Source organism: Aythya ferina (assembly GCF_964211825.1).
Source record: "Aythya ferina genome assembly, chromosome: 7".
In the NCBI taxonomy this organism is placed as follows: domain Eukaryota; kingdom Metazoa; phylum Chordata; class Aves; order Anseriformes; family Anatidae; genus Aythya; species Aythya ferina.
The window spans coordinates 18,656,770-18,671,820 of NC_140302.1; the positions used below are offsets into that span (position 1 = coordinate 18,656,770).

The 15,051-nt window shown below is 41.2% G+C and overlaps 1 long non-coding RNA gene across 1 annotated transcript; it reads right to left on the reverse strand.

Annotated features, from left to right (window-relative positions):
- Positions 1-9,400: 9,400 nt before the first annotated feature.
- Positions 9,401-14,285, reverse strand: LOC311439866. The gene is made up of 3 exons (XR_014695048.1): positions 13,873-14,285; positions 13,638-13,776; positions 9,401-10,046 (listed from the first exon to the last, which is right to left on the reverse strand). It is a non-coding gene; the product is annotated as an uncharacterized lncRNA (long non-coding RNA).
- Positions 14,286-15,051: the final 766 nt, after the last annotated feature.

The following is a 15,051-nucleotide window of genomic DNA, read 5'->3' on the forward strand; positions in this document are numbered from 1 at the left end:
TCTTCCTCATCTTCTGCAACAATAAGGAGATTATCCCTGCAGCTGCATGTGCTGTGCTGCAACCCAAAACTTTAGGAAATCGACTAGATGCATCAGACCAGCAAAATGTCAGCTTATTTTTTCCTCTGCTGGGGTCTTATTTTTTAAAAGCAAAATTTTTCCTAAGCTGCCCTGATTAGATAGTACTAATGTCATTAAGCTAAATTGGTTCCTTGGGAGATGTCCCAATTAAATGGCTATCCTAATTAAGCACATCCTGATTAAGCAGAAGATCCTATAATTATAATAATAGCGTGTAATAAAAACTGGCCCATAGTTTTGTTCAGACAGAAAGCATTTTGCAAGCCTTATTTACAGGAACCACTTTATCCAGAATTGAAACACAACCAGCTCTTGGGTGAAATGCTACATCTGCTTAATAACGTTCAGTAGAACTAAACAGTCTTTCAGGGCAGGAAATGAACAATTCTGCACCATACTGACAACACAGAGAATATTATGATAAGGCAGAAGGCACTTAGCCAACAGTTGGGACTACGTATTTTGGCTATTCTCAGCAAAATTGTAGCAGTATTTATGAATGCTGCATATGACCACAAGCGCACCCAGAAGTGGCATCTATAGAAGCCTCTACCGTAAAGGTTTAAGTTCCATATTAAATGGAGGACAAGTGCCTCATGTTGAACTTTTGGTTTACAAATATCCAAAAAAAGATATCCTGTTCCTGTGTTAATACCATGGACTTTTCTCTGCTTACAATACTGAAAGAGCAATACAAGAAGCCAGGTACAGTCTCGTAATAAGTACAAATGTGAAAATACTAGCAAGTCCATTTTCACCAATGAGCTGTAAATCCAAGATCCCAACCCTCTATAGTTATTGTAAATGTATGTTTTTTGAGTGCTACTGTACCAAGGAGAATTTCTACTGTGTATTTTCAATGCTGTTCATGATCCAGCTTGCATAGTTGTATTTTGCTGGCACACAGCTCTGTTATGGACAACCTCATTTCTTAGTTTGTCCTACATAACACTACAGGGATGTTAAGTGACCCTTAGTAAGTAATGAGAGCCAGACAAACAAATCTGAACAAACATTCGTAGTTATTAAAATTACTTTTTTGGCCTCAGTAACAAAAGAGCAGAAACAAACAGTCAATACGAAGCTCAAAGGCTCAGAACTGTTAGCTGATGAAGACTGAATTAATGTAGACATGAACAGCCATCAGCTGGTAAATTATCGGAAAACAGGAAAATTAGAAAAGACTACAACAAATCAAGGAGTATCTCCAACAACTCTCTACAACTCTCCTAACTGGACTGCCATTATCACGTCTGAGCATCTCAATGCTCAAGCGATTCTGCCATATCCCTTTACGCAAGAGCAGTTCCAGTGCTTCAGCTAGGTTCTGAAGCTGTAATTGTGTGGGCCTGGAGGCTTAAAGCTAGCACCATAACTATGAGAAGCAGAGTCTGACCCCTCTGTGGACTGGTGAGCACACAAGGTGCCTTGAGGTGCTGCAGACCACAACACCAAGCTAGAGAACTGAAGCCATCTCCTCAGATAAGATCAGTACAATGCAATTCCCAGAGAACAATTCTTCAATTCCTTGTTCATGCTGTACCAAGCTTGCTGTTGGTCTCCCACAAAAAAAAAACAAAAACAAAACAAAACAAAAAAAAAAACCCTTTCTTTACACATAGCAATATGCAATAGGAATATGCATCCTGTATACATAGCATAGATAGATTTAGAGTGTTCTTGAAGTACTGCAGAAACATGCTTTCCTCAGAGCACTTTCTTTGTATGTGGGAAAACAAAGATCTTGCAGTAGTTTACACTAACTCTTGACCCATCCATACCCTTTTAATATCCTCAGAAACGCCAGCCATTTGGATTGTCATTAACCAGAAGGGGCTTAGAAGTCAAAAATCCCCAGGAGACTTCTCAGCACAAATGGCCCTTACACAGATCAGACAAGAACAACAATACCCTGAATCTGTGTAGCATCCTGGAGGGGAAAACAACAACAGTATTTGTCCCACAAGCACGTAAATGTTGTACACCATTTTATTGCCATAAATAAATACAAATAGAAACCCCAGAATAAGATGCAAGGACTGCTGTCCAGTATGGAAAATGCAGAAACTAAAGAAATGTATGTATCTCCTGATCCAAAAACAAAGTAAGGCTTTTACTTTATTTCTCATCATGAATAGCAGTGCGGCACAGATTAACCATCTCATTTTTTTGCCTATTATGATAGCCAGAAATTACCACAAGAGAAGTGGTCTGGAAACTCGTACAAAACTAACCTAGCATTGCTCAGAAGAGAGAAGAATCTGACCGTCTACATCCCTCAGCAATAAAAGAGCTGGCACATGAAACGTGCGTAGATCCTTTCCAAACCAGGGACACAAACAATTCAAATATTTATAAAATTAGCTTCAGTGTTATATAGCATTTCTAAGCAAGTATTGAAGAAAAGTAAAGTTTGATCCTGGAGGTGAAGAGGCAAAAACGTAACACAAATTTACCACAGGGAACACATGCCAAATTAACTGGCATGCCTAATCGATATTACTAACCTTATTAGGACAGAGTGGCAAATTTAGTGTCTTTGCAAGTACATGAAGCATTATATAGGGTTTCACAGGAGAAACGACTAATAGGAATATGGAGAAAGATGAGAATTTAAGTAAAAAATAAAGCAAACAAATCCCTATACTGCACAACTATTAAGGACAGTTAAAGATGCCGGGGGTTATGTAGAAATAAAACTACAGGCTGGACACACACCCCCACTGGAGTGATCTTTTGGATGGACCTTATTTAAGATTTTCTACTGTGACTGTGACATTAGACCGGGGAAAGTGTAAGTAAGCCCTGCTGATGACAGTTAGGTTAGAGACATCAGCAACATGGAAAAGGATAGGGCAATACTGAGAAAAGGCACAACTGATACACCACGAAACTTAATAGAAAATACAAAGCCTAAACAAAGATCCTAGAGCTGTTTTTAAATAAGTTGTGTGAAGGAGGGCAGAAGGCTCAGCAGCCAGACCTTGCCAAGCGTATGAGGAAAACACTGCCATCTCAGCGTTACTGTGGGGTCATGACACAAGGCAGCTGTGAGAATTGCAAATGCAATCTGAAGATACATAAAGCAAAAAATGTGAAATAGTTGACAAAAATGGCATTGTGCTAGGACTTTATGCAAAATGCAGTACACAGTTCTTGACACTGAAGAAAGAGCTACAGAAACCAGTACAAGCTGCAAAGTAATATCACTAAAATCAGAGAAACAGCAAGTCTATGTAAAAAAAAAAAAAAAAGGCTACAAGACTTTACAGTCCTATGCTCTGCTGCCCAGTGGTTGGGATATCAGACTGACTGGCACAGTCTCACAGTCAGCCCTGCCTTCCTTCAACCCAGCCTGACAAGTCACTAAGAGCTCCATACCTTCCTAAGTCTTTCTAATATGCACAGACAATAAATATATTAATTTTGCAGAAGCCACCTGTGGCCAATCTTCCCCAGAACAGCAATGGCTTGGGATATCCTCCTTTTTAAGAAGATAGTGTAAGTCTTTTAGCAGTTCTCAACAGCAGCACAATAACCACTCTCTTTTCACTCCTAGTAAGGGCAGAAGATTTTTCTTCAGAGTAAATTCCTTTAGATAGAACCATACGAGGTCTCCAGACCATCAGATGAATATTGCTGTATGCAACCAGTGTCTGAGAACAGGACTTTGAAATAAAAACATTAAAAAAAAAAACGATTTAGTTATATCTCCAACAATAATTACTTTATTGGGAAATACACTAAACTTCTGTAGTAAAGACTATACTAGCTTCCTGCTTCTTTTCAGACTCACCTTCCTCAACAACTCAACTAAGAAGCCAAAGCCCAGCCCCTGAAATAGCACAAATAAAGGGCAAATCTTCTGGGACCTTCCCTAGCAATTACTACTCAAGCTTAATTATCTTAGATTGGAGTTACACAAAGTTTGATTTTTCTCACCTCTCCATGGCCTGAGGTCTCAGGTGATGATTTTATACCCAGGTCTTCCCAATAAATTGAAATTAATATGCTTTCTGATTTTATGACTGTTTTCTACATTAAAAAAGTAGTAAAAAATGCACCATACTTTAAAAGCTACTTTCTGCAAAGCGTGAGGCATTTTTGGAAGCATGAAGAAAGCTTCACAACAGTCTTGAAAGCAGGGCTAAGGTTATGATAGATGAAGTGGCAGCTACCCCAGTAGGGGAGGCTGGAAGAGTATTTTATTTTCCAAAGCCTATTTCCAGGCACTCAGAACTTGCCCAGCCTTTGGGAATTAGCATTTGGCTGAATTAAAGGCAGAGCTTCAGCTGCTGTAAAGCAGCAGAGCACCACCAGAGCCAGTGAAACACATTTCACTCCTGTTAAGTGGAAATGGCCTCTGCAGCTCTGCAATGTCATTTCCACAGGGGGAACCAGGCTCGAGCTCAGATACTGGTTAGGCCCAGACCTAACCAGTTTTTGAACCATCCTGAAGCACACATAGTTAGCAGGCTATTTCATTCTTCATTTCACAGAGACATCCTAAATTGGAAACTCAGGCATGAACAAACCGGTTATTTTTAATACATATACGTACCAAGTGTATCTGTGTTACAAACTTATTTTGTTTTGTCAAAATAGTGATTATTTTCCACCTGCCAGAAGTTGAATTTTGCTCAAATTTGTATTGCTAGGTGATTCCACAACTATCATGACTTTTTTTCTTTAAATCAGGATTTAATTTTCAAAGGAAGAAACTACCTCATAATTTGGGAGTAACCCTAAGAGTACCCTTCACCATTCATGTGAACCTGCTGAATTTTTTCTCCTGACAACCTCTTGTCTCATGGTCTAAAGATCAAAGTTGACTCCTCGTAATACTACCAGTCTTGTAGGATGGACAAATGCTAATGTTTCCGTTATTATATTATAAAAGACATTGTGCAGGCCCTGTTTTCTTCAACAGGCCTTCTGTTACATTGTAAGAGCTTCAAAATTTGAGGTGAAGTTTCCTGCCTGCCTTACACACCTTGGCAAAATGGGGCCTCGTTCCTCCATGTGCCACAACAAAAACACTGTTAGTACAGTGGTCATCTTGGGAACAGACATGAAAGACTAGAAGAAGCTTTTCTTCTGAATCAAAACTTCAGCCAGCATGAACTATGCTTCTAATGTGAATTTTCTACTGACCTGGGTTCAGATTTTGGCAGGTCTGGTGCTGTACTCAGACAAACCAAGATGTGCGTTAGAAGTTAAAGCAAGCTCCACACTGTGTTTGAGAAACCATAAAGGCTTTGTCCCCACACAATAACCCATGGGACCCTTGAACAAGAGAATCTGAGCTCTCAGTGCATGGACAAAGTCACAGAGTGGGAAAACACGTTTAGGGACATGTCCTGGTATCCGCATTTAGACTGTTAGAAGTCAAAATCTCATATTGTGTGTGTTTATAGGGAAGTCATATAACACGAGCTATAGGAAAAGCAGGACCAGCTAGTGATCTGCCAGAGGTTGCACTAGCAGATCCTTCTGGAGGGCCCCTTCATATTGCAGTAATTCGGCATCTACTTCTGTTCATTTATTATGATAAGCACTTTATATACATACACTTTATTAATAAAGATGCTTAGCCTCCACACCTGCTATTAAAATCAATGAGAAAATAAAGTCCCGTGCACCTCTCTGCATATGACCATACGTCGTGATCTTGAGAAGATGTTGACTGGACTGCAGTATCCTAACTTCAACAAAATCCATGGTCCTCAGCCCTAGAGCTGAATCTGTGTGGAGAAATTCACCTGCCAGGACTAGAGCCCAGACAAGCTGGGATGGTAATGAGTCCTTTTAAAGTGAGTTATTTCTGTGGTAAGGTTTCTATTTCCTTTGCATACAACATCAAGGTCTAATTGATGTTTGCGTGCTAAAATTAACAAGAAACATGAGGTTTTCTGCCTTTTTTTTTTTTTTTTTTTTTTTAAAACCAGTTTATTCTAGAGGAAAATTATAAGTATTTTAGGAGCTATGTTGCAAGTCCTGAATGTCTTGACCCCTGGGATTACTTAGCCTTAACCCTAGATGTAGTAACTTCACCCTGTCCTCAAAGCAAAAATGTTGTTGTGCTTGGCAGGCTGTCCACATCAGCACAAACTTATGAAACTTCAGAGTATAATGTTTCCAGTGGTCTTCAGGTGAGGGAAGTGTCCCATTGATCATTACTGCAGATCTTGGAAAGGCTGACAACCTCATTCATTAAAATGACTCACAACAAATATTTTTTTAAATAATTTTGGCTTCTCTTTGAAAGGCTGTCGGCTCTCCCAAAGTAGGGCCTGTGGTGTTAAACTCTCAGTTCTTTGGCTGGCAACCCACAAAAGCCATAGGCTATATGCAGACAGAGTTATTTGTTGTTGCAAGGTTGTGCTGTCGCAGCTGCTTTGTTTCACTGGTGAGCAGGCAGGAGGTGAGTCTGCAGAGCTTTACAGGTTATTTGCTGCATTGCCACTTCATCAGGTGGCATCGTATCAAGGCACTACAGATCACCTTTGCACTGGAGAAGAAAACGGTGCATAACTAATTTTATTTATATGTTATACACAAGTCCTTGAAATGGGGTGGTTATGAACCAAGATAATTTGAGAGGTATGTGAGGCTCAATCCAAACATCAGAACTCAGTTCCCAGGGAGCAACAAGCCTAAAGAGCAGATTCCAAGTAGACAGAAAGGCAAATCTTGCCACAGCTCTACCCAACGTTGCAGCATTTTTCTTTGGAGTTCAAACTCCATTGCCCCAGTCAAAGAGAGCCAAAAACTAAACCAAGCTGAACCACGGTAAGTTCTGCCCTATATGCTTTGTAAACATCGCTTACCTTCCAGCAGACTTGATGTCTGACAAAACCTCCACCTTCAGCAAGTGAGGATTTCGATTTACCCAGAATGCAGGAATCACAGGGACAGGGACAGCACAAACTTCCACTGTCCTGACATTGCTGCTGTTCTTACTCTGGGGAAGGGACACAGACCTTTTCTTCACCCCCCTCATATCAGATTAGGACTAATTATAATGGAAGTTGTTTAAAGACTGCAAATATTTAGCTGGTTCCACAGTAAAAGTATGAGAAACAGTTGGCAAAGTACCTTTAGCCTTGGGAACCTGTGATTTTGTTCCTAGCAGTATCACAGGTTTCCCATGTGACAACAGGTACAGCCAAGCCCTAATGTAGGGAGTAGCAACAGTCCCCACATCCACTTAGTTCTATGCTCTAAAACAGAAGTAAAATGTAACAGAAGTATTGGGAGGACAAACACACACCAGGAAGTATTCAGATACCACAGTAAAGGTGTTATGTAAACACCTCCAGCTAACAGCAAGAGATGTTTGCTCTACATGATTATCATCGTGACATCCAAAACTCACTGCACCACATTTATTTATCAGCAAGACACAATCATAAAAACATCATGCCTTCCAAGCACTATGACATTCCCTTCCTGCAGATGGCTGGAAATGTTCTTAGATACAATATTTGCAATTAGCTTGCTGATGAAATTAGTGCTCTGAAATGGTTAGTTTTATAGATGCCTATGTTGCTCCCTCTGTGGCTATTACTGCTTTAACCTCTTCGAGACCTTGGCTGAGAGAATCTTCTCAGGACTGTGTTATTGAAGGAGCATGTCAGAAAGAAATACAGTCCAGCGCAAGTGGAGAGAAAAGGTGACATCCCTGGGTGGATGATTTCCCTGGGGCTCTGATGATCTGTGGTCTAATCCACTGCTTCCTGTCACTTGTCTCCATTTCTATGTCTGTCCCTAGATGAGGACATGCAATGGGAGACCTCAGTGTCATCAGTGATCCTGGTGACCAGCTCTGGCATCTCCTATTTGCATGAGTACTCATCTGTCCTGACAAGTGCTTCCTTGCCCCTTTCAGTTACTCTCCAGGAGGGTTTTGGGCACGTGTTCAAATCATTCAGGAAAAATGCCTCCACCTGCTGCCCCTGAATTCCCCAAGAGAACCGTTCTGGTGCACACGCAGCTTAGGGCACACACTGCCCTTTGCCTGCAGACCCCAGAACTGGAAGCATGCCAGTGATGGCAAGGATCTGGCCAGAATACAGGGACAGGCTTCATGGGGCACATCGGGGATCTCTGGGGGTCCTATACTCCCAGGGAAGAGTTCTTTCACTTTGCCTTTGTTCACTGCTTTGTGCCATTGGGATGTAAGGGAGCAGAATCTCTTCCATAGGAAGCAACCAGGAAACTCACAAGTTAGTAAAGTCTGGATTCCCTTTTTGCACCTAAGCCCATCAATATTTCAGACTGGTTTTCACCTTTCATTGACAATAAAGTAATTTGCTAGTAACAAACAACTTCTAATCTGAACAAGGACATGAATCAGATAGCTCCTGCTCATTTTTGAATACTGAATTATGCCCTAATTGATTGTCACTGGCTAATGGTTCCATCAATAGGACATGCTCCCTGGAAGGATGACACATTTCTGAGAAATTTTCAACAGACCCAAGCATGTATTACTGATGAGCTAGGAGAAAATAGTCTGGGTCTGGTTACAAAACATGAGGTTTGAAGTGTTTTTATTGAAGGTCTGCCAGTCTTTCTGATTATGGCTTCCCTCTGAGATAAAGTACATTTCCCCCAAGGCAAAGGATTTAGCTATGGCACTAACCTGCAGCTCAGGAGAGCTGTGCTCTCTCCTTGGTTCTGCCTCAGGTGGTTCAAGCAGCCCCTTGGAACAAATCTGCATCCTTTGGCTACAGATCTTGAGAGAGGTTCTCTGCTGGTTTGTCCCCAGAACCAGCTCATCGCCAACTCAGGGAAGTGACGGAGTGAAGGAAGCTACCACAGCAGCTAAACTGGATCATCAAACCACATCTTAAACCCCTTACTTTCTGTGTGGCTAACTCTACCACCTGTCCCATACGTTGGGGGATCTTTCTATTTAAACTCAGCCTTGAAGCAGGAGCTTCCCCTTAACATGCACTCATGCAATGCCTCGCTGCACGGGATCTGGTCTTCGTTGTATGCCTAGAGATCATAACTACTTGTTAAGTAGTCTCACAAAAAATGAAAAGAATTCAACTGCTGCCAACAACCACAGCTGCCCAGTAGTGCTCCCTCTTTGCTGTAGTATTTGCAGACCTTTGGAGAACTTTTCCATCTTCTCCTGTTTCCTGCAGGGATATTATCCGTGCTTGCAAGGATTCAATTAATGCCATTGATGGGGAATGTTGTTCCATTCATCACCAGCCACTGCATCTAATGAATAGGATAATCTGATTCTCCCCAAATAAATATGACACCAAATTAAAAGAGTTCATAAGCAGCCTCCAAAACGGAGTGAGTTTGTTTCAATTTATTGCCTTTTAAATTACACTGGATCCCTCAAGTACCAACCTCACTATAAACAAGTCAGTGACTGAGGTTGAAAGTTTATTATCACAAATGTTTGCCTCTATTTATATTAGAATTGAGTATTAGTATTAGCTGGAAGAACAGCAAAAGGAAGGTCATCCAAATGCCACAGTTTTTAACCACAATTTTCCTAACCTAGTGAGAGAGCTTTAAGGCATAATGCATTCATGACAATTATTTTTGCTGTATTTACTGTCACTAAAACATTTAACGAAGTGGCTATGACCTGCCATTAGAACATGTGAAAAGTTCACTAGGGAACCGGAAAAAAGTAATAATGCCTACTTGGTGCTTGGCTCGTTTAAGAAGAGACTTCTCTCCCTATCCTTCACCAAAAACAACAACAACAATAACAAAAACACACCCACAGCTCTTCCAGCTTGTTGCCAGGTCTCATTTCCTTTGGGAAGCAGCTGTAAGACAGTTGATTATGTACATGAAGATAGATGATCTTGTCAAGCTCTTTGAATTTAGCCTTGAATTTCAGGGTCCTATGTTGTCTGACAAGCTTTTCCAGATTACTTGGCAGGAAAAAAGGTAAGTAGTGTGGCTGTGATTTCTTACAGGATGATCTAGTCAAAAAAAAAAAAAAAAAAAAAAAAAGAGGAAGAGAACTGAACTAGAGACTTAATTCAGTGCTTACAAACTGTATCTTATTGGATCACCAGTTTCTTACTCTAGGCAATATCCAGTGCTTCAGAAGAAACAGATCTTGTTCTTTACTGCTTGAAAATCCTATTTATTTAACAGCTTTTATCATGGCATATGAACACTTTCCTGAAATTAATTGATTTAACCTCGTTAAAGGCAGTTCCAAGAAGATGTATCTCTATGTGGCTTTTACAGTTAGCACATTACTCATGGCAACACAGCTGTGCTTTAAAAATACAGAGCTATCAAATCTGCAGAGCAAAAAACTGCCTTGTGTAGGGATTTTTTATTTTTTTTCAGTCCCAAAATCATGAGAAGCAGTAAGAAGTAAATGGATTTGTATAATGATTTTCAAACACTGCAGAACATTCTTCATTTCAGCCCTGGACGCTGACACTAATGTGTGATGTGGGGACTCGAAACCCTTGTCTGCCTTGCCTGCAAGAAAAGAGCTAAGGCTGAGATGATGATGGTATGGGAAAAAGCTATGAGATCTTGTTGTATCTAAGCAGTAATTGCTTGAATTAATAGGAATGATTGATCTTAGGAAAAGTGGTATCTCTATTTATTTATGAAGGATTTTTTTAATTATTATTATTATTTTTGATTATAGGATAGCAGAGTATTGAACTAATATTATCTTAGCTTAGGAAAAAATGGCACTGAATAGCTTCTGAACAATAAGCTGCATTTGTAGTTGCTTGGCACAGAGAGTGAATACATTTCTACACCTTCCTTTTGCTCCTTTCCTGCTGCAAACTAGAAAGCTGACCATGACTTGGTATTTCTTAAAAAAATATTTGTCATCTTGTCTGTTGCTTCCTAGCAGAGTAATGAAGGCTAGGGCAAAAAACCTGGAAAGTAAAGGAAAACCAACTAACAGACGAGGGCAGAAGAGCTGCTTGGTGCTTATGATATGCTTCATAACCTTTGATCTGAGAGCTCTGGCAAAAGTAGAGGTTGGCATCAGCTGTACTCTTCTCTTCTTGTCTAGCTCTTCTGTGAGTTGTTTTTCCTGTTAAACTCATGCAGAATTTAGCTCTCACTACACCGGTCTTTTCTGTTAGAGAGGACAGCTCGTGAAGTTTAAAGCAATCAGTCTTTCCTCCCTTATAAAGGACATCAGCTTTTATTATGGCTAAAAGAAAAAGGGATCTTCAGCTCAGTGGCTGAACCGCAAAACTGAAGGGGAAACAGGTTGGTTGGCTTAAACTAAAATACAAATTTAGGAGATATATAGGAAAGTTAAAAAATATATATTCTGATGCAAACTGAAACATTAAGCATTTTCCCCTCCAAAATGTCATGTCTCGGGTTCAGATTAATGAAACCTTTAAACAATTGTTTTTCAACATGAAATGTTTTTTTTTTTTAAATAAAATTGCCATTTTAAAATCAATACATAGAAATGTTGACTTTGATTTTTCCCTATTTTGCTGTCTGACATTTATTTATAAGCCTAGTTTAATTTAATTTATGTCCCCCAGATGCCATTTTTCAGTGAATACACTACTGTCAGTGACATTTTGCCCAGTCCTGATTGTGATCCTACTCTTGAACATGGCCACACATGACTCAGTTCCTGCTTGGACTGTAACTCAATTTCAAAGCTTACTGTCATCTATAACTCCAAAGAGCAATTTCAGCTGAAATCCTTAATTGAATTACAGAGTTGTATTGCATTGCTCACTATTTATTAATAATATTGTGCCTACAACATATCCTGTTCTTCATTACCACAGAGAGAACAGTACTGGTTCCTCTGTGGGATCCAGAGCTATTTATTTCTCCAAATGTTAGATTCCTGCATGCACAGTCTAAAGAAGCCTGCATTTCTTTTGTAGTAAGTACTTTTATCTAGCCAGTAATGCAGAAAAAGTTTCTCAGGATTATAAAACCATTGGGAGTATCTACATGCCTTACACACCATAGAAAAATACCACCATATACATTCTTCAAGTTTCAAAGAAATTCTAAGCGTAATGAATAGTATCCAGGAGACTTGAACTCCCATACCAACACCACCCTTCGGTCTCAGGTACACGACTTTCTGACATAAATGCCAGTCCTAAGCCTTCAACAGACGTGAGCAGTCCAAAGCACGATGCAGACGCACTGTGACTAATTGAGATTTGGAACAGGAAGGGATATTGGGAAAACAGAAGCACAGCTTGAACATATCATACTTTCTGCCAAATAGACAGGAGCCCAGGTCCCCAAGGCTGACTGTTTCTATCATCTTCTGGGAGGACAGTCGAATATAAATCCCAAACTATGATTTTTTATTTATTATTTTTCTGCAGCTTAACATAAGTTTATTTAGTAAACAACAAATTCTCTACTGATAACTTCTTGGAAACTCAGGAACGAGTCCTTTGAGTTCAAATATATGACACTAGAAGACTGAACGACCACTACTTATAAGCCCAGTATTGTTTGCAGTGATGGGAATGATGGAGTGACCTTGTTTACATGTGGTCATGAGAAGAGGTCACTGCACTGCATTGAACAAAACATCTCTGTGCTGCTGTGGTATCCCAGGCACGGGGAAGTGCTGCACTTACTGACCCTGACCACTACAAGACTGAAAAGTTTTGAAGTCAGCTTGGGCATTCAGGTTCAGGGCAGAAGTTGAAGGAAAACATGCTATGTCTTTGGCATAATCACACCGTTGCATCTCACAGGTTCTACTGCCTTCCCTTGCAGGGAAGACACCATCCAATAGGCCACAAGGAAGACCTCCAGTTTTGTCAACAGATGCAAGAGATTATGACCTTGCCAAAAAATGGGCTCCTTCAAGAAAGCCAGATGATAACCCTCAACACTGGAAGACTCTCTTATTTCATCTGGATGCCTGTGGCAGGCAGTACTTCCTCACCACAGCACATTACAATAACAAATTGACACTAATTCACCATTAATTTATGAATTTAACAATAAAAAAGCCTACAATTCCATCCAGTAAGGCTTCCATCTGCCCAGCATGGAGGATGCTCCTCCCTTGGGTCTCCCTTCTGCCCATCACAGAGTGACCAATGGGACTGTACACAGTAGCATAACCCACCTCCCTATGGAGCTCCCTGCACACCATGCTGTCCTTCATTTTAGCAAACCCACCCTCTGCTCTGAAGAGGAGGACTGCTGTCTGGGCTGCCCCACAGATCCCCCAGTGCCAGCTCTCGTGCCTCACGTGGAACTCTTTCCCCAGACCCCCCAGCTCCAGCTCAACACCATACACCACCCAGGGGTACTTCCATGCACAGCTGGGGAAAACACAGGGAGCCAGGAAGATTGAACATCATTTTCATGTTTTCTTCCACAAAAACAATTCTTAAGGGTGGGGAGATGGGAAAGAGACCTCCCGCTTTGTCTCAGATATTTGCTGTTGTCTTCTTTCACTTCCCAGCAGGATCAATGGCTTTACTAACCTCAATTTACACACTTAAATACACTTTACCCTCAGATGACTGCAAACTATTGCAAAACAGAAATGCAAATGAACCCAGGCCTACCCAATTTTTTCCTCTGCTCTCCAGAAGTACCAGCAATGAGACACCTCTTCTGCAGGTCCTTCTCTTGCCCATGGCTGGCCACTGCCTAGGGATCCTGTGGTCATTCTTTGGTGTTCTAGGCAATGTCTGCACTGGGATGCTGGAAGAATCAAACAATTCCTACCTCACCACCTGTCTCTGGAACTGGAGCCTTTGGGGTTAAACGTATTTTAATTTACATGCATTGACATCATACCTTGAACAGATTTTTGCGAGTTTTCCTCTGGATCACAAACAGAGATAGTAGCTAGATTCAACCATCACCACATACACCCAGTCATGAACTGAGCAGAGATGCAGTACCTGCAGCCAGCCAGGGGGCACAGCAAGGTGCAGCAGGGCAGCTCCGCAGCACCACATGCACAGCTCTGACCGCAGCACAGGCAGCCAGCAGGGCTGGACCAGCAGGGCTGGAAAAGGGCTAGCGCATGGGTGGCAGAAGGCATGCACCAGTCTCAAGCATTTCTTGCAGTGCCCCCGTCAGAGTCTGTGTTGCCTTTTGCTTTGCCAAGAGTTTATCTTGATTTTTGTGCAATAAAATCATGTTAATTAAACTGTGGATGAATAGAAAGGCCCTAAGTCAACATTTGCATTTGGAAAAGACTGGTTAGAACAGCTTAGGAATTGATTCCGCTTTATTAAAGCACCTGTTCACCCGGGGAACATTTTAGCAGCAATCAATATGTAATTAAATCTTTATTGATGTTTTACAATTGCTTTGTTTCCCAGCAATTATGTTGATAGAATCAGCTTCTCTCAGTTGTTCCTCCTTCCCCAGCTGATCCCATCACCTGTGAGCCCTGGGGCACCTCACCTAACACCTCCTGGCCTGTTGTAGGTATGTGGGCACCACCATCACACCCAAGACCACTGCACTAGGCACGTGCCAATCAGCACAGAAAGCCAGCCTCTGGCCTCAGTAACCAGGTACAGGGGCTTCAGGATGATTTAAGTACAAAAGTTTCACTGAAGCCCACAGAAAAGGGATGGTTTTTTTTTGTTTTGTTTTGTTTAGTGGTCTATTGGTCTGCCTCTGGGTGACTCCTCTTTTCAGGTGACGAAGAAGAAACTGGCAACATCCTAGCTGGCCTCTGTGTTGTTATTGAGGATAGATTGTGATTCCTGAGAGTTAAGGCAAGGGGTGAATGCTATGTTTGTGTGGATTGGTTGGTAAGGGGATGTAGGAAGATGGCTAGTAGGGCAGGGATGGTTCAAGTTCTATAGGTACATTGCTCAGAAAGGAAAATGGGTGATATTGGTGGTAGGGAGATGGCTGGACCAGGTGATCTTGAAGGCCGTTTCCAACTTTAATGATTCTATGATCCCTTGCAGCTGGGGTCACTGGTTTTACTGCCTGCCCAGCCTCCAGAAATGC